Genomic DNA, 21,553 nt, shown 5'->3' with positions numbered 1-21,553 from the left:
GAGCTATCACTGCGTGGGACCCCATTCCGCAAGTCTCAGCCTGGGACTATAGCCACTGCAGGGATGAACACTTTAGAGATTAGCTGATGATAAGGCGTACTGATCACAAGATCAGGGAAGCTCTGTGGAGAGAAGGAGCCAATGGAGCAGATATTTCCATTGGAAAGGGTGATTGGAATCGCTGAAATGGTAGAACAGACAGAGAAGTGCATTAAGGCTTTGGATACAGAGTCTGGCAAAACTGTTCTGGGTAGTGCTAATGCTGTCAAACAAGTGAAAGCACGCAAGAAACAGGTGCACACGGAAGTAACAAAACAGTTGGGAAAAAATAAACTGGACTTCAAACAAAAGACAGATGTAAAGTAGTTTGTTAAAAGATGCTATATATTTGGAAGCCCAGATCACATTGCCAGTGACAGTGTTTTGCTCATCAAGTCATATGCACGGACTGTGACAGGAAGGGCCATATGTCTCGCTGTTGCAAGCACTGCAATAAACATGGTGTCAAAATAGTCCAGGATGCATTGAAACTTTGGCTGGATGAAGGGAGTGATGGGGAGGAAGAATGTGCAGTAAATGCGGTGGACGCTCTACCCAAACAAATTAAACCACATGTGGAAAAAACGGTGAATGCCGTACCAGTGAAATTGATAGTGGAGCGGATTATACCCTAGTGAACATGGAAACGTGGAGAGAGAAATGTAATTCTTGTGATTTGTTGGAAGCAAGTGTGTGTGTGCATGCTTATGGGGATGTTCCCATTAATATTGTGGGTGAATGTCTGGCTCAATTCAGTTATCATGGGAGCACTGCCCAATACATGGTGAGGATGACTTCAAAGGGTGGTAATCTACTATCCTAGGATGCACAAGATGATCTTGGTTCGAGACTTGACCCCGATCGTCCCTCACATATAGTGGTTATGTTTAAGGCTTCGGGAAAGGTGGAGGTTGTTCATGTAAAGTAGTCTGAAGAACTGAAGTTGGTTCCAAATGTTTTCACTGAGAAGATGGGATATCTGAAGGGGTTTGTTAATTTGATTAGGATGAAACTAGGGGCTGATCCTGCGAGGTCAAGGGCACGCACTATGCCACTGGATTTACAGGCGGATGTGGAAAGAGAACTGAAGTACATGTTGGATGAAGGTATAATAGACGAGGCAGATGCAGCTGAACGGATAAGTCTGATAGTAGCTGTACGAAAGCCAAATGGCACCTGATACTGAGCATTGATCTCAGGGGTCTAAACAGTAGTGTGATGCCAGATAGATTCCTGCTCACCAAGGTTTGATGATTTGTTGCTGAAAATTGGTGGGGAAGCAATATTTTCAACCCTTGACTTAAAGGCAGCCTATCATCAAGTTAAGTTCTACCCGAATTCCATGGACTTGACTGCTTTCATAACACCATTTGGGTTGTATCGTTGTAAGATGATACCATTTGGATTGGTGTCCTCATCTAGTGTGTTTCAGAGGGTCATGAACAAACTCTTTAAGGGTCTTGCAGGAACGTGTTGTTATCAGGATGACATATTAGTGTGGGGCAAGGATGTGAAGGAGCATGACGAGTGACTGAAGGACGTTTTAAGTAGAGTAGCAGAAGCAGTTCTGGCCATGCCTATGGACAAATGTAAATTTGGTCTGGAGAAGGTGCAATATTTGGTGCAGGAGTTGTCTGTGGAAGGTGTGAAACCAAAATATGCAACCCTGGAAGTGATTAAGAAAATGAAAGGTCTGAAAGATAAAAAGGAGCTTGCTTCATATCTGGGGTTGGTTGAATTATATGGGAAGTTTGTAAAAAATGTGGCCGAGAGGACAAAAACTATGAGAATGCTGGTTAAGAATGGTGTGTGATTCGATTGGTGTGAGAAGTGCAATGGAGAGTTTGAAGACATTGGGGATTGTTAAGTAAGTGCACCCATTTTAATGGGATTTGAAGATGATTGGGTGCTACAATTATACACTAATGCGAGCAAGAGTGGCCTTGGGTGTGTAGGAAAGGGAACATATTACACAGAGTGGCTTTTGCTTCACGTGTGTTGAAGGAAGCTGAGAAACAATGCTTAGTTGTCAAGAGGGAAGCCTTAGCTTGTGTTTGGAGAATTGAGAAATCCTACCAGTTCGTGTGGGGAAGGTCATTTGTTGTGGTGATGGACTATAAGCCATTGATGGGCATCTTGAACAGGAAGGGGTTGGATGGAATTTCAAGGAGGATTGTCAGGTGGAATTTCTATATGCTGGGGCTAAACATGGAAGTGAGGCATGTGAAAGGTGAGCTGAATGTGATAGTGGACACCTTGACTCGCAATCACATAGAGGAGGATAACAGTGTGAGATGTGAGGAGGAAGGTGAGGTTTTTGCTAACTGTAAAGTTGCCAAGGAAGGTGACCAGAGAGACCAGTGTACACAAGATTTGCCATGTACGATGGTGACAAAGTTTGTCCAGAAAGGATGGCCAAAAGATGGAATCAATAAAGAAATTTAGGGATACAGGAAGATGAGGAAGGAATTGAGTGTGGAAAAGCGATTACTGTTTTGAGCTGAGTGTATAGTTGGGCTTTAGGGCATGAGAAATATTGGGTTGGGGATTGCGCACAAGGGACATTTTGGTGTCAGCAAGACAAAGGATCTCATACATCAATATTTCTTGTGACCTGGTATGGACCAAGATATCGAAATGTTTTTGAAGGAATGCGTGGTCTGTATGGATAGTTATATGGTGTTAAAGACTAAAGTTCCTCCTATGAAGATTTTTGAGCCTCCCAGTTCCATCTCGGATGTGGAGGCCATGGATATTTTGGGTCTATCTGCCAAGGGAACCCATAATGGGTATTTTGTTGTTTTGGTAGATTTGTTGTCTAAGTGGCAGGAGGTGTGTATTGTGAGAGACGTTAGATCTCATAGAATTAAATAATTCTTGGAATCTGTGTTCTAGAGAGAGGGATTTCCCAGAAAAATTGTGTTTGGCAATGGTCCTCAGTTTATGGGGAGAGAGATGGAAGAACTTATGGAGGATAATGGCATATGACATTTTACGACTGCTTTGTACAACCATAAGGGCAACACCACTGTGGAGAGGTTTAAAGAACATTGAAGGATGCTGTTAGGATCGCCATGGCATCTGGTCGAGATTGGTAACATGCAGTGATGGAGCGTGTAATGCAATATAGGATTGCTCCACACTAGGTGATGGGAGTTTCCTCGTTTGAAGCATTAAGAAAGAGAGTACCTAATTCATGGTTGCATCTGGGTTGGATGAAGAGATTTACAGGTGTAGGGGCATTGCAGCTCATAATTCTTGATGCGCAAAGGAGGGCGAAAGAGAGATATGATAAAAAAGAACTGTGTGAAAGAATGTGTGTTGAAAGAGGGGATGAAGGTTATAGTTTAAAAAAAGTAGGACGGTGGACAAAGGACGTACAAAATATTCTACTTCATTGAAGGTGGTGACAGATTTCAGGAACACTGTGCTTTTGAGCAATGGAGAGCAATTAAGTAAAGAGAGAGTGGCAATTGCTAGGTAGGGAAGTTTATGCTTAAAATGTAGTGCCCTGAAAGGGAAGGAGGTGTGTTATGTATGTAAATAACCAGACATGCTGTTCATGTAGTTACATGTTTGGTGTATCTACATATGTACATAGTTGCTAGGCATTGTAAATAGTTCTGCCAGTTGAGTAGTGATACATTAGCATTCCAGCATGGAATTGGAACCATGCTGGGACCAGAAGAATGTTAGGCTTTTAAATGGTTAACTGATGGCCTTGTTGTAGAGGTTGGGGCTGCTGCATGTATCCTGAATAAAAAAAGTTCTCACTGGCTCCTGTGTGGTCTGTGCGACATAATACTAACCTCATTTAATTGTCATACCACTCAGACCTCTTCTAAGCCGGGCAGTGTTTTGGTTCAATGTGAAAAGTATACATTGTTAAATTACAAATGGATAAGTCTACCAATGCCCCACTATCAAACCTGCACCCTTCCCTCAGCGTTGTCACTCGTTGGTCAAAAGAACCAGCTGCTCCACTTGGAGACTCCCTTTGTACCATTGAGCAGGATTTCAAAAATGTTCTGAGGCTCCTTATGGCATCCATGGCATCCAAACATAGCCACACTAATTACTGCACTTAGAAGCTGGAGAAACTCAGCTTGAAGGGCTACATATCTAGATTAGGACAACAATGTACAGTATTTAGAAGCTGAGGGACCAAGCATGATTCATTAAGTAAAATTAGCTTATGGCACCAATGTACAAAGCTTACAAGAGGAATCCAGCATGATGAGGTATACATAACAAATTAACATCGATATTAGTTATACTAATTCATTGTGAATCACGATATAAGGGAAGAGGGGCAGCAAATGCACAATACTGGGAGAGGGGTTGTTCTGCAATACAGATCACATCAGTATGGTGGGTTTGGGGAGGAACACACCACTAAACAGGGTGGGCAGGGCCGGGGAGGCACACCAGAAGATTGGGGGGAGGGAGAAGAGGACAGAAGACAGAGTTGGCAGGGCTGGGAACACAAGCCAAGGAGGTAGGGGCACACCACAAAGGCTGGTGGAGCTGGTGAAGACAGAACACCACAATGGATGTTGCTGTGACGTTGAAGGGGGGAGAGACATAACACAAGAGGACATTTGGATCTGGGTGAAGTTGGCGTACTACACAAAGGTCCGTTGTGCTGGGAGAACACATTACACAGGAACGGTTGGGATGAAGCACAAGGGCTGGCTGAACTCGGGGAAGCACACACACAGAGCGGGAGGAAGAGGACAGAAGGCCGGTTTGGCAAAGCTCAGCGCACACGTGAATGGAGTGGAGCTGTGGTGGTAACACCACAAGGGCCAGCACGGATGGGAAAGTTAGAACACCACAAGGGACGTTGTGCCAGGGTTGAAGGGGGATGGGTATACACACACAAGCGGGCCTGCTGGGCTGTGAGTCCAATGTAAAAGGGCATACTACACAAGAGGGCCTGTTGGTCTGGGGGAAGGGGTCAAACTATATGAGGGCCTGGAGGGCTAGTGGAGTGCACCAAACCATGTCTGTCAGTTGGGCTTGAGGATGCATGCCAGATATGGGGGAGAGGACAATGCACAGGGTTACCAAGGCTCAAAATGAAAAGTGAAGGCAGTGGGTACAGTGGTGTGCACACCGCAAGGTCCTGGGAGGCTGGGGAAGTTAGAACTCAACAGGGGATGGGTATCCCCGGTTGAAAGGTGGAGTGACACACACATGAGAGGGCCTTTGGGGCTGTGGATAAAGAGGCACACACCACAAGAGGAACTGAGGGGCTAGGAAAAGGGGGCACACTACTCTACACAAGGGTGTGTCGGGCTGGCGGCGAACACCACACCAGAGGGTTTGGGGTACACCACAAGGTTTGGTGAGACTGGGGAAGGTACACTAGAAGAGAGGGCACTAGGAAGAAAGAAAACATGGTTGTCAAGACTCAGAGCACAAGTAAAGGGGGGGGGGTGGGGTTTGGTTGGCATACCATAAGGGCACCCAAGGATGAAGAAGTTATGACGCCACAAGGGAAGGGGGCTTGAGTTGAAGGGGGAGGTGCACACACACATGCACACACACACACACACAAGCAGTGCCTGCAGGGCTGGAGGTGCGGGAGCACACTACACTGCCGTGCCTGTTGGGTAGGGTGGAAGGTGGCACACTACTCCACACAACAGTTTGTCGTGTTGGGTGGCACACCACACAAAAGGGTTATGGGTACACCATGAAGGCTGGTGAGGCAGGGGAGAGATATGGGAAGGCAGCGGTAAAGATGCTTGGAGCACTAGTGAAGGAAGTGGGAGCTGTGGTGGGAACACAACAATGGCTGGCAAGTGAGGGAAAGTTGGCACATCACAGGGATGGGGGTCTGCGTATGAAGGGGGAGAGGGATACGTGATAGGGACTGCAGGTTTGGTGGGCTAGGGGGAAGAGGACAGACTGCACATGATGGCATGTGGGGCTGAGTAGGAATGTGACACACTGCACAAGGGCCTGTTAGGCTTGGGGTGAGTACACTAAACATGGTTGTAGTCCTGGGGAGGTAGACCAGATGTCAGGAGCAGATGGAGACAAAAGACAGGGTTGGCAGGATTCAGAGCACATGCAAAGGGATGCTTTGATGGGCAGACCATAGAGCCTGTGAGAATGAGGAATTTAGAATACCACAAAGGATGGGGGGCTGAATTGAAGGTCGAGGGGCACACTTACAAGAGCGCCTGTAGGGCTGGGGGGCAGGGAGCACACTACTAAAGAGGGCATGTGGTGTAGGGTGGAAGAAGGTACATGAGGACCTGTCAGACCTGGGGGGAGTAGACCACACAAGTAGGTTTGGGGGTAAACCACAAGGGCCGGTGGGGTTGGGTTAAATACACCTGAAGGAAGGGGGAAGAGGACAGAAGACAGGGTTTGCAGGACTCAGAGCACAGGTGAAGGGAAAGGGGCTGGGATGAGACCACCACAAGGGTCCCCAGGGCTGCGGAAGTTGGAGCACTACCAGGGAGAGATGTCTGGGTTTGAAGGGGAGTGGAACACACCTGAGAGGTCCATAGGGGTTATGGGGAGTAGGCACACTACAAAATAGTCCCTGTGGGGTTGGGGAAAAGAGGGAAGGTCACTGGGTGCGAACACCATTGGACCAGTGGGAAATGGTGGACACACCGGCCCTTACTTAACTTTAGCCAGTCTTCTTGGTTGGCAAGCAGCAATCACGTCCTCCGAGCCAATGCAGTAGGGGGAGCAAACAGAAATCACAGGCACAAACAGCAGGGCATTCACTTTATTGATAGTCCCTCACAGCATATTCAGTGTACAGCAGACACCCTCAAATTGATTGGCGCTGTTGTAATGTATATTGGAACTTTCCCTCCTTCAGCTGCTCATCGGCTGCTCATCAGACTTCCTAACGCTGAGCACAGTTAATGCCTCACCCTGTTTCCCTTTGCAAAAGTGTTAATGGGAAAGAGGTTGAGGCCATGTTTTAAAGAAGGTTTAAGTTTAATGTTTTTCGCAGCCAGTTAAGTCACTTTTGCAGCCATATTGGCAATTTGTAGATTTTGCAATTTTATTGCAAATCTCAAAATCGCGATTAACTGCTGAGGAGTCCCCAATATAGTCACACTTTGCAAAAAGATAATTACGAAATATCTGTCCCCAAATGAAAATCGGGAACTATATCTAATTACGAAAGTAAACTATGAATGCAAAAAGACAAATCATTTGATAAATCTCCGTCAAGCAACCACAAATTCCACTTAGATGCCAATATAAAAAAACACATTAGAATAAAGAAGTATGAGTTGTCTAGAAAAGAAATTCCTAAACTTAAAAACATATTCAGAAATCCACTTGTCAGTGTGCACTGGTCCAATCATCCGAACAACCATCAGTCCAGAACTTTATCTTCATCTCAATGAATAGAAAATCTTTTTTTTTAATTTTATTAGCATTTAGCTTCAAGAGAAGCTTTTTACCATTTACTGTATGAATTAGAATATAATTGGCCTCATTATGAGGAAGGTGGCCACTGAATGAACGGTGCAGGTAAGGGACCGGACCATTCATTCCGGCTGCCACATTACGAGGTCTGCAGCGGGCCCTGCTCTGCACGCCTGGTCAGACCAGACGTGCAGAGTGGGACCCGCTAGCAGACCAGGATGCGAACAACGGGCCTGTCATTAATGGCCCCATTGTTAGCATCCTCCCCATTCCAATTGAGCCCTATGGGGCCTCAAATGGGAATGGGGATGTACCGGGTCCGGATCCTGCAAAAGGGAATTACCGGGCCCTCCAAGGTCGGAATGGCCCGATAAGTCCCCTTTTTGCGGGACCCATGGCATGGCTACCTCAAAACTCATAATGAGGCCCAATGACAGCAAAAGCACATAAACAAAAACCAAGAGAGATTAACAGCTCGTACTGTCCCAAAAGTCATGATTACCTACATCCTGTACAGCACAGCACACAAAAATTACAATCCTTTACCAATCTAGATTCACTTCTTTCCTTCAAGCTTTTTGAAAATAATTGATACCATTTCTAACAAGGCAAAAGTGACAGATAACCTTGAACCCTGCAACAGCTGTAGCCAAATATCTTTCTTGGTTAGAGTTCGATTATTCACAAAAAATCTGCCTAAAAGTTAGCGTCGAGTATCAATCACGCCCTGGCAGCTCATAATAAGATGGCTGAGCGTTTCCATTGTGTGAACACAGAGCCTGCATTTGTAATCTCTAATATTTTTTTGGCTTTCTGACTTCAAGAATTTCTTTTGTCGGAAAGATGTTAAAGCGCAGTCTTAGAAATTGTTGACGCAGTACAGCTGAAGGAAACTTACTCAAGTACAAAAGAGTTGAACCACGCTTGTTGAGAGCTATGCAATATTTTCCATAAAGTTTGGACGACTGCGCTGTCTCAGCCGACTCAATCCAGTCATACTCATACAGACGTTTTTTCACATATTCTGGATTTTCAATGAGTAGTTTCTCTTTACTATCAATTGAGTCCAACAGTCCCAAGCATGTAGAAAACCATTCAACGAGTAATTGCTCTTTTCCTGTTTTGAGCGCCTGTCCCAGCAGCTTAAAGCCGCTATTGGCTGTAGGCAATAAACATTTGCGATAGAAGGATAGTGTTTTCCAGCTCACATAGGTGTTGAGAGAGGTCAACCCAAACTCTTTCCCTATTACCGGCATTGGTAATCTTAAAAATAATCTTATTTAAATAACAATGAACACCATCCAAACCCTATAAACCGGGATTGAAAAATTAACCCTCTTGTAATTTAAAACGCAACATTTTTGAAACAGGTAGGAAGAAATAAATGAGTGTTTCAATATGACATACGAGATTCAATTAAAACTTACAGTGACCTTACTCACACTAAATGACCTGTCTTACCAACTTCTTTCTTGCTGAGGAAAGGAGTTGTGCAAGCCACAATACTGATCTTAAGGAATTGCAAAGGCAAATCGATTCTTAAAATTTAACTCGATCTAGGAGGCGATTATGTAAGCTAAAGAGAAACTGGTATATATGCATGTATATGAATCTTAAGAGAATATCTAAGTACAAATGTTGTCTAACTTCTTTGTTTTCTCTTCCCTTGTACTCTCTGATGTCTCCAATTTTGTTTTGTATTCTGTTAGAGTATGTTCACCTTTTCTGGTGTATTCAAAGCACTGTGTCTTACTGTCATTACAATAGAGTTAATGCTGCTTGTGATTATGAGTAAGGCTAGCATCAGAATGATTATTTGAAAAGTTAATGTATTGGTTGCTCTTATTTTTTTCAAATAATGCAAAAATTATAATATGTAAAACTAACAATAAACAAAGCAGTACAACATACAGTTAATGTTTATTGGAACATTGCTATCAAAGATATAAAGAAAGTATGTGATCAATAATGTTGCACATTTTTTCAGAGCAAAGACATCAGACAAAAAGACCTGAGCATCATCCATTCTCCAGTGCTATGTGAAGTGTGTTGCAAAGGCCTCGTTTTCCAAACTGGTTAATCTGGGAATTTAAGACGCTATGTGTAGTCCTCTGCTGAGCTGCTAGCAAATGGTAAAAAGGCAGTCTGCGTTGGTATAGCAAGGCACACAGTAGGAGGCACCTCTTTATCTTCTCTATAATGCAATAGATATCCCACAAGTCTTGCTCAAGTGATGAGGAGGAGAAGAAGATGCCCTTCCACAATGGCAACATATCTATTGGTTGTATTGCTACTGGAAATGCTGGGCAATACCTAACTGTCCAGGTACAACGACATACCAAAATGCAGGTCCTCATATAGACAATGGGCCTCATTACACGGACGGCGGTGGACCAAGGTGCTATTAGCACCTTGGGCCATGCCAGTAAAATACCAGCACCGCCTTGGTGGAAAGGGGAATTACCGCCCTATTCCAAGGTTGGTGGGGCGGTAATTCCCCCTTCCCCCATTGCCCTTCCCCATTCCCATTTTTGCCCCATAGGGCATAATGGGAATGGGGAAGGTGCTAATTACAGCACCGCAAATTGCGGTACCGTAATTAGCTCCCTGGTCCCTTTGCGGGTTGGTTTTTAACGCCTGCAAAAAGCAGGCGTTAAATTCTCCAACCTGCAAAGGGACCTCGTAGTAAGGCGGTAAGGGTTAACGGTCACTGGTTCCATTAACGGTGACCGTTAACCCTTACCACCGTCCGTGTAGTGAGGCCCATTGATAGATTTATCAGGCTGGCATTTACCATGAAACACACAATAACTATCCATATCACTGGCTAATGCTAAACTCCCGCAAAACTAAAGCCATATATCTTCCTGCCTCTACCCCTCTCCTCACCTATCTTATTCCCATCTGACTTACCTTGCCTCTTATCCCGGACACACAACTTTGGTGTCCCTTTTTGTCTGTAACCTTAATCCCAACACTTTCTCACTTTTAGCTCAACAGTAGGCAGCATTCTACTGTTGAACATTAGAAACATCTGCTAAAACCTGTATTATAACCCTCGGGTAATCAGTTGACTTGACTTCTGCACCAACCTCTTTTTAGGACTCCCTCTCTTCTCTGTTTCCTCACTAGATAAGTTCCAACATTAGCTACCCATACCATCTGTAATATTCTACACTCCTACACCACTTCAATAACCACCTGCATGCTGGTTGGCTCTCAATGAAACAATAAACACTCTCCAAGTTTCACCTATTAGTGTATAAATCTGTTCATAGCCTTGTATTCCCTACTTTTTTGACACTATGTCCTGGTACACTCCAGCAGACACCTTCTGCTCTAAGACAATCTCTCTATCCCATGTTTGTCCTGTGCTTTTTCTACCTTCCGCTTCTTTTCCTACCTTGCCTCTTTTAACTGAGACTTCCTTCCTCCTCACATCAAGGATTCACTTCATCAAATCATATGCACCATATTAACCTTGAAGGGGATCCCTTTTCCTATCCCACAGCACTCCTCCCACTGACCCCTCCCTTTCCCTCTGTATAGTCACCATGTAATTCCTGGAAGTCTAGTGTTTACCTGAAGCCCACACCTCCAAGACAGAATTCCTACTGCTGACCGACAAGACCGAAAACCCTGACATTTAGACCTGCCAACCTGGTATAATCACTGAGGGATTCACACCCAATATGACCACTTGTGTCAAGACCCTTGGGTTCTAAATTGACAGACACCTCTCCTTCAAGGAGCATATAGCACAGAAGACAAATTACCTGTTACCAATTTTTCCCTCATGCGAAAGATAAAACACTTCATTCGAGCACACATCTTCAGATTTGATTTCCCAGCCTTGGTAGTCTCTCACCTGGATGGTGGCAATGCCCTTATGGAAGGCCTTCAAGTGACCACTTCCACACCCCTGACACGTGCCTTACATGCTATGGCATGAAACATTGAAGGACTATCCCAATACGAATGTAACTGCACTGGTTACCACTGCAAGCACGTATAGCCTTCAAATCCTGCTGCATCATCTACAAGGCTGTTGCCATTAAGTCCATAAGCTACATCGCTGACAATCTCAGCACCTGCAGAGGCCTTCAATCTGTCAGAAGTAAGGACATGTCCAAAACTGAACATTGCTGGTGCTGGAAGGAAAGAACTTGATGACATGCCTTCTCTGTCTACTCCCCCAGACTCTGGAACCTAAACCCAGTCCACATGCAAATCGTCCCTTTGTTTCTACATTTTGGGAAGGAGCTCAAGACCCTCCTCTTCAAGGAATAAGTCCTCCCAAACACATAAGTCCAAACACACTTCCCACACAACCTGAGACTGGGCAATCTGATCCCACCTGTTTCATATCGTGATAGCTTGTATATACCTTCCTTCTAAATTGCCCACCTACCTGCCTTGTCATTAAATCTCCACTCCCTTGTATCTCTGCTTCCCTCACAGCGTACTTCCATCAATGACTTGTAAAGCTCTCTGTTTCTTCCCAAAGCTAGGGAAGAAGAAGGAGAAGGAGAAGGAGAAGGAGAAGGAGAAGAAGAAGAAGAAGAAGAAGAAGAAGAAGAAGAAGAAGAAGAAGAAGAAGAAGAAGAAGAAGAAGAAGACGAAGAAGAAGAAGAAGAAGAAGAAGTGTTTGTGACAACTGCCTCTAGCATGTCTGTATTGTCCCTGTTTTATGACCCAGAATGTCTTTATTACTCACTGGTCTATTATATGGATGCTGTTTTAGGACTGCCCTTTGGCCTGCAATCTCTTTTTGTTAAATGCTTCTTTGCAAAAAAACCTTTATAACCCAATTAAGACAAACACCAAATGCAAACACAAACATACAAAATACCAGTGAGAATGCATATGGATAATTGGGCAAATGAAATATGACACCGGAAGCAGACAGTCATGCAACCAGGGCAAACCACAGAGTATGGTGTGCGCGCACTGACTGGCCACAATGGGTCATGTTATGTTGTCCGATAATAAATGTCTTATACCAAAAAAGGAGATCCCATGTTTGCAAATGGGCAGGGGACACAAGCACTATTGCTTGTTCACTATAAGCCACAGACTTCCTTTCATCATGTGACGGATGGATGGTGCATCATGATCTGAGAATGGGTGCTAAGTCAACAATCTGAATAGCCTGTGAAATAAATGTGTTATGTCATATAGGCATTCAGATGTAAAAATAGAAACATATAAAACAGAACACTGTGACAATACATGTATTGGTTCCATAAAGACCCATTAGATCAATGCCCCTCTTCTTCACCCCAGTCATCAGATAGTGAGTACACCACCTTACTTGGCCCTTGCTGCCACCACAGCATCAAGACCTGCCAGCCATGCCAATTTCCATAGAGAATAGTCAAATCATAAAATCAGCATTCAAGCATAGGATTTGCTACCTTCAGCTGTGAGGAACTGCCATATGGCAAGGGTGCAAACCCCTTTTTTAAAAAAATGTTTATTATCAAATAGAATGAGGAGGGTAATTCCGGCTCAAGAAGGAGCAATTTGCCGAACAGATTCCCCCTTTCCCGTCAACTCCATGCCAAAAGCATAGTGCACTCTTCCCTGCCATGTCAGTAGTCTGATCCGCAGCAGCCGCTCTACTCATGGCACAGAGTGGGTTGGAATATCACAAGATGCCTACTTGAAAGCCGCAGAGACAGCCAAGTCCCTTAGACATAAAGGAGTCATTTAGGATATGCCTGACAGTACCCAAAACTCTGTTGACCATGAGACACCCATGGTGGTGGCAGGGTATACTCTAAATAAAAGCTATGCCTATGATTATGCATAGTGCATGGTTCTACTTATGATCACAACTGCGACATCCCAATTGATATTGCACATGTGTCAGCTCCTGTGAGCCAGCCCCACTATGGAAGGTGATGTGTATTCTGGTCAGCCGATAGTAGACCGCCAAATGGCAGGATGAGAACCTGGAAGTCCGGGCTTCCTCTTTGATCTCTTTGTGAGAGCAGGTAACACCCTCTGCCCGAGACAGCCATACAGCAGGCAGCTGTCCTGTGGCCAGGCATCACAGTACACACCCATTCAAAAGGAGTAGCCTCACACCAGGGTGCTTCATCTATAAAGGTCTTTGTTCTCAGTAAGGAGAGAAGGGGGTGGGAATATGACAGGCAGGAAGGCTGTGGTTAATGAGAGAAGGTTTCTGCCATTTTTGTTCTCACTGTCCGTCTCTCTTTTTCTTGTCCCCTCCACTCCTCTGGAGCAAAGCACTCTGGGTATGACATCAACAGGGAAAATTCCACTCTGTTCTTGAGCAGGGATTGGACCACTAAGGCAGGCTAGCTTTAGCCCAAACGCTTGAGGTATTTTGCCTTTAAAAGAAGGGGTCTTACACCCATTCAGCAGATTTGTTCAGACCTTTTGAATACTTTATGGCCGCAGATTTGTTCTGATGATCTCGTTGGACTTCTTTTGCCTTAGGTGACGAAGGAATCATCCAAGACACAAGGAAGATCCGTCCCCTACCACTGACAGGGCCCATCAGGACTAACCTCTGCTGTGGGTCAGGACCTTCTACTCTGCACCAGAATCTCTTGAGCAGAATCACATTTGTCATAACGACAAACACACATTTTACTGAATCACCTGCAGCCTCCAGACAGTGCTCAACATGCACAGGTTCAGGGAAATGCCAACATCAAAGAAGAATAATTTTATGTTACATGGCTACACCTATCATTAATATGCAAGAACATATAAGGAGGACACACCAAACACACAAAAACAGAACACGTAACATGTACCACTGTGAATCAGCACTCACTGTTGCCAACAACCTGCAGCATGCAACACTGGCACCAACAGCAGCCCCGCCCCACCAGGAGAGTATAATTCAGATCTGGTTCATAGTGTTTGAGATGCCAGAAAACGAGGTGTTTCAGGGTTATTGCTTGGCTGCACCCATCATTTTAGATATGTAATAGCAAAACACATAACTTGATCCCACCACTGTCTGATTACATACCATCAGGGCAGTGTTGGAATTGTTGGATGCCCTGCATTTATGTGTCAGAGGCTATTTACAGAAAATTACCAGCATAAATACTGACATATCACAGGCCAGACATTCTCAATAAACTTGTTGCATGTGATTGAAATTAGTGCATCGCACACGTGCTTCCCTGTGACAGCCACCAGGTTCATGTATTCCCCGATTATGTTGGGAATGCCAAAGTTAGGAGCGTATGCTGTGGCAGGGATCAGAAAACCGTCCTTATGCAGCACTGCATAGTTCATGTTACAATGTTTGAAATCAAAGGGATTTTGATTGTATGCCCTGGTGATCAACTGTTTCAACTATGAATGATTACTTTTTGGGAGCTGTCCCAGGAACAGGTTGTCTTGATTGGTACCACGGCTACCAGTAGGAATGCTGAAGACTTTAAGAGTGACTCTCTCCACAGGACTTCACATTAGATATTTGCAGTGCCTCTGTATGCACCGGTCTAATGATCGGAGAGACGCTCACACGTTTATCGAATAAACTCGTCGATATAATGACTAGCTTGTATTGTTCGGCATCCCTGCTCATGAGGCAAAACGCGTCAGTTTTTCCGGATAGTTTCACTTTAAGGTCAATGTCATTCACCAATAGTTTATCCTGGAAGAAAAGGTCAGTGTGAAGATGACCTAGTAAATCAAATATTCTACGGGTCCTGTCGTGGTGAGCTCTCTTCGCGAACCCTGAGTTTTGGCCATCCAGAGCAGTGTTGTTGAAATGTCATGATAAAATGGACCTACCGAGAGCTGCTTAGCCAGGGTATTGTGGCCATAATGTAATAGGCTCTCTATATAGGCTCTGTAGGCATACATATTTTGACTGTGCATTATCATTTGATCACCCAGCATCACGTCCACCTGATTGAACGTGGTGGCTATGGGATAGGCGATCATATCGACGTGTGTGGTAGCCTCTATGTCGGTTCCCCTTGCCATCATTATTTTACAGGTTAGATGCAGCAGCGCATCGTCCAAATACAGATACATGCAGGTCAAGCCCGATACAAAAAATGCTATGGGTGATAGTGGTAATAGAGCTGCCAGATGCGAGACCTGCATGAAGATCAGGGGTATGGTGAAGACATCCCTGGAGGCTCTGTGTAAGAAGGCCATTATCCCTTAAAAGATATCACCCCCCATGAGTCATTTAGGAATAACTTGCTTCTTCTTCTTACTCGACTGTCCGCATCGGCTATTGATCTGCTTTCCTTGGTGGGTTTCAGGGGCCATGCAGCAAGGACCTGACCTCTTTCTCTTAAAGTTGCTACGTGGTTTATAAATGAGCCCAGATCCGTCCTGGCACCCCTTTTTCTGTTTGTCGATATGCTCATCAACTACCGTTCTCACGCTTCCCATGACATCTTTTGCAATATTGTTGGCTTCTGATTTTACGTGAGGTTTAGCAAATTTAAGGTCGCAGCATAGGAAGGGCAATACGCTTCTAAAAAGACTTCTAAAAATACTGCCGTGCCAAGCACCATACATTACAGGGGTTCTGCTAAAATATGGCTGATCGCCATAACTGGCCTGGTTCATGTAATATTCCGTAAAGGCCTCAGGGTCTCCATAGTTCTTCACAACAGCCATTATAACGCTGTTGTATTAGTCTTTCAGCTGGAGCAGTCTCAAGTGCAACTGCAGCCAGCTTTTTCCGTATTTAAATTATACAAACTGCCCCTGGCCATCTCTTATATGTATGTTGATGGTGTCAAAATGTTTTTTACACAGGGACGTAATCAGGTTTGTTGTATTGAATCTTCACAGTATTGTTGTTGTTCCCTTTAATCTCCATGGTTCGAAGTAGTGGTGTATAGCTATCCCCAACCCTTTGATACTCCAATAATCGCTGTTAAGCATTAAGCTATAAAAAGAACTGTTAATGTCACTGCAGGTATTGTTCCATGGTTCTTTACTTCCAATGTGTTGCATGGCTCCCAATATATTACCCAGTCTCCATGTTGCAGATGCAAATGGACCCTGTAGAAAAACGTTCTGCTGGTGTGGGTCTAGGTGTAGCATTGTATCGCCGTACTCGGGTATGATTGATATGGCTTTGATGATGACTCTGACAAGTTCATGTATATTTGGATAATACCCCACGGAAAACCCGCCCGGCCAGAGAATCAGAACGTTTGTTCATTTTATGATTAACGTGACTTCCCCTGGGGCTAAAGTGTCCCACGATCGGACGTACTGAACTTCAGTGAACGCCACCGTCCATTGCCATTCCAAATTTACGGGTTTAGCCAGCTTCACAGTAAAGTTGGAAATATGGTTCTCTTGGAATATCTCGACGGAAGTGTTGCTGGGGAGCATAATGCAAAAAGCTGTAGACTCCATGCCACCCCGTTACGCATCCATGGCCTCTAGGGATCCGGTGCATAGCTAACTGTTGTATTTGTCGGGTACCCCAGCCATTTGACTAGATGTTGTTTCCTATCTCCACAACCTTTACTCTTTATGAAATGTTCTATTCTATAAACACTTTGTTGGTCTTTACTGACTTTCTGGCGCTCCTCCCTGTAAAAAAACACCTTGAACACCCTCCCCTGAATTATCAGTTACACTGTACATATAATAGCCCTCCCACTAAGTCACTCCATCTATTATAAAGATCTTGTTGCTGTAGTTCTGCTCATACCCCTTTGTAAAAATGGCAGTAGATTTTTTTCCATACCTCAGGGAATTGTGCGGCGCTACACCAGTGGGGGTGGTTTTAATAGATCTATGATGCATGCTGTTATACACATTTTTAAATGCGGGTTACACCTCCACACATATCTACGGGTGTTTTTTTTACAGTCATGTTTTAATAGTTTGTATAAAATATTCTACAATAGAGGCTTTAACTTCAGAGTTTTTACAAAGTGATGCACCCTGTGCTGCTTTAGAAGGCTCTGCAGCAGCTTATTTAAAAACTCCTTACCAGCATCCGTCTGTAATTTAGCACAAACTCAGCCTTTTGTTAAATATGCGTTTATAAGCCATTGCCACGCTATGACCAGTCTTGTGATTTAAAGCCTCAACATATGTTGATGGGACATTGATGATGGCTAGAATATAGCAAAAACCATTGTTGTCTTCCCACAACTGGCTCAAATCCAAAATATCTGCCTGCCATTGTTGATCGATGTCAGATACCATGGTCATTCTCCATTTAAAATGTTTCCTGGGCTGGTTTGTGTAATGTGTTGGCCTCCTGTCCTGAAAGCCACGTGACTTTGTGGTGCTCACATTGGTTCCTGTAACTCGCACACACTCATGTAATGGAACTATGTATTTTGGATGCATGAGTATGAGTTTAGGGATATGTTGCTATGTTTTGATGGGACAAGATGGAATAGTATTTACAATTGACAGGGACAACTGATGTCCAAGTCCGCTTCACACTGTGTTTGGCCATACAGTTTTGTGCACGTGTGTTTGTTTTGCCATGCACACTAGATACATTGTGAGAGTGTTTTGTATGCAGTGTGCATGCATACACAACACTCCTATAGAAACACTCTAAAAGTGTATGATGTAGAACAACATTTAAATGCATAACAAAAGGTATGATTATGTGTGAGGAGTGATGGGAGACAACTTTGGCATTGCCAATGTGGATGGAAGGTGCATGTTTACAATGTTACACTATTTCTTCAGACTGTGGGATTTGGGGTAGGAGAGGTGAGTGATAATCAGGGGGTGTTTGGGAATGTCTCTGATTAGTATTTGTTGTTTGACCTCTTTGTCAACCACAATGCTGTGTCTGTGGCCCCTGATCTGGCAAGTGGTTAAGATATGGCCACCTTGGTTCTGCCTGTGTCACAGTCTGGAAGCTTTCAGTCCTAAGTGAAAGTGCTATTTCTGTCTGGGTCACAGGTTGCACCGAACAGTTGGCGGTGTCCTATCAGTCAGAATTGGCCATGCCATTGCTGTAATACTATAGGCAGGACATGACGTGCACACATTCCAAAATGAAGGACACCATTGTCCTGACTTCATCAGTGAGCTTGTCACTGGAACTCTCAGTCTATAGTGCCTCTTCGACTGTCTCTGGAGAATGTTCTGTTATGTGGGTGGCACCGGAACATGATGACACAGGCTGGTGCAGCAGCAGCCAACATGCCTGCAGTCCTGTGCTTTGTTGGGCATCCACCCATCAGAGCGCATCTGACTTGCCATTTTATCAGGTGTGATATTGTATTTCATTTTTCCATGACAGACAGGGATGGGTACAGGGACAGGGGATGGTGAAATAAGAGGATGGGGTAGAAGCTGCAAAGGGGTGGAGGGAGCACTATAACATGGGTATGATTGGTTGGCCCCACCTAGAAATGCTGTGGTCATATGCAGTGAAATTCCCAGATGGGCCATATCTGTTTGTTGAGCTGCAATTGTTCAGTGTCATAATGTGCCTCTCCATGTGCATAGCTTGGCACTTGGGCTTTATGATGAGACAGGTTGTGGAGACATCTATGCCATGCGGGTCAAATCTCTGATAGATACATCATTCAGAACATGGTTTTGGGCCTAGTTGGTTTATGCCTCCTGGACCTAGTGACAGCTGTCCTCCACTAAGACAAAGTGATGTTGCTCTGTTGGTGAGTGAAATACCAACAATGACTTTGTGTGCGTGTCCAGATACGTTGTCCCCCTCTCAGGCCAGTTATCAGTCTCTTTGCTGGCATCCTGGCTCCATGGTGTGATATACATGAATTCATCTGACAAATCTACATTTTGCTAGGTAACACCTGTCAAAGATTTGGTTAATTTGTTGGGATCTCTGGAATGAGTGGCTTCATGTTTGAAGGAGCAAGGGAATGCCAACACCATTTGTAGTATGTGTTGAAACATGTTTACTGGTATTGTTGGAATTGAAATAATATTATGCCTCCTATCGCAGTATTTGAATGTGTGTTGGCCTACGCCAAGTTGTCTAAAATATCGTGTAAATAGATTCCGCGGCAAGGTCTTGACCTTAACGAAAACTGTGTAAGTCGCTATCTTGGATTTAGCCGCCATTTTAGGTTCTCTTGTAATGTGGAAGTCACCCTGAACATCAAAATGGAGGCCGAATGACATTCCGAGTGAGATTCTGGCCGTTGTGACCTCCGCACACATGAATAAGTAATATGCCTGCAGGCCACTTGTTGGGGTCGCGAACTGAGACCTTGTCCTATCCCTGACCTATGTGTAAATGAACAACTGTATCAGCGGAACTGATCAAAATGCATACATTATGGGATTGACCTGGCAAGGAACCCTAGGCCTGGTCTTAAGAATGGTTAACCCGCAAGGGGGTTGGCCAGGGCTGGATAAAGAGTATAAAAGCACAAATATTCCAATGTACGGTCTCTCTCACTAACGCAGTGAACTCTCGTTGAAGTTCGTTATGTTACTCTGAGAGCCGAATAGCTATCAGTTTGTCAATTGACTTTTTGGTAACTGTTGTAGCTTTTAAATAAAGCACTTTGTATGTTCTTTGTAACCTGTGTTGGTGTGTTTCCTTTGGGCTTCCCAGCCTCATATCAATTTCTTTGTTTTCACAGTTGGCGCCCGAATAGGGACCCTCAAGATTGATGCCGGATCATTGAAGGTTGACGCAGACTATCGAACCGGGATCGGACAGTGTGATTCTGCGGGCCCGACTGATCGAGACGCGATACCTCGGCAGCGCTGCACGATCCGATCCTTGGACGATAGTCGTGTGGTCTGACACGGCATCTTGACGAGGGTCCATTTTTGAGGCGGGCAGATTTGTCGAAACCACCAAACACAAGGTAAAATTCGTTAGGTAAGTTCTTTGATAAACCGTATGGTCCTCCTTAGGTTTGGTCAGGTGCAGTCATGACCCGGCTCTTAATTTAACCCTGACGATTTGAATTTGGCGTATTGTATCTGCAGACACAATTATTGACCAGGTAACACCAATTCTTTGTGAAATGGCTGGGAAATTGTCTAGCTGCTTTAGGGCTCTGTTCCGCAGCGATCGACAATCCTTGGAATTTAGCCGCCCGGCACCACAGGAGGGGTCGCCGGCATGTACTATGTACTGTAAGTATGGCATTGGTAGTATAGTATTTAATGATATTTGGCACAGACAGACCAGACATGCCTCCGAATTTCAGTGGCCAATCAACGGTAGTTTTGAGATCCCCCGTATTGAATACCTAGAATCAGTCTTGTTGAAAAAGAAGGCTAGACCTGCAGCCTTTGATGTTTTACAGAATTGGAAAAAAGAAGCGTTACAGCAGCTTAAAAGTAGGGACAAACATGCACGCCGTCATAAAACAAACGCCAAAAAGGCGTTGTTATATGTTAAAGAAAAACGTTCAGAATCAGTTAAAAATATGGATAGTGCTTTTTTTACTTGGAATCAAGAAAACGTACCCCTCTAAAGATTTCCATGTTTCCGAGGAATTTATTGAGAAATTGTTAAATGAACGCAGGCCTGATGCCTCTGTGCCACCTCCGTACGTTCCTATTTTGGGCACTTTGCCCATTCCTGCTGTTGTTCCTGCCGTTATTCCTGTTCCTCCTGTACAACCTATTGTTCCTAGTCCCATAGTTGTTGTTCCTCCACCTATCGCACCGCCCCTCCCTTCTGCACCGATAGTTGCACCTTTATTAAATTTACCTACACCTCCGCTCCCGAGTGGCCCCGTATTGACTGAAGTTGATCCAGGTGCAGGATCGAAGATTGTCACTCGTAATACTGTTTCTGCATATAAGAAACAGGAATTGTTTGCATGGGCTAAGCATTGTATGGAGAAAGGTGATCAAGTTAATGTTTTTCCACATTATCTAATTTGAATAGTTTTCCCGAGAAAAATGTTTTTATCGAAGGTTTGGGGACTCATTTATGTGTGATGTGGGGTAGATTACAAAATTCGGATCTTCCACAAGGGGTGAGAGATCTGAATGCTTTGGCACTTTCGAGGGACACAGAGCAGAAAGTATACGGGCACGTTGAAAAATTGTTTGAGTTTAGGAAAGACTTTGAAAAGTCACGAGATGAGGACGACGAAGACGATAGCATATATGTACAGAAACGATTCCTTCCGTGTCG

This window comes from Ambystoma mexicanum, chromosome 1q (genome assembly GCF_040938575.1).
Source record: "Ambystoma mexicanum isolate Mex_15411 chromosome 1q, UKY_AmexF1_1, whole genome shotgun sequence".
In the NCBI taxonomy this organism is placed as follows: Eukaryota; Metazoa; Chordata; class Amphibia; order Caudata; family Ambystomatidae; genus Ambystoma; species Ambystoma mexicanum.
The sequence above is the reverse complement of the archived record's forward strand: the minus strand, read 5'-3'. Positions refer to the sequence as shown.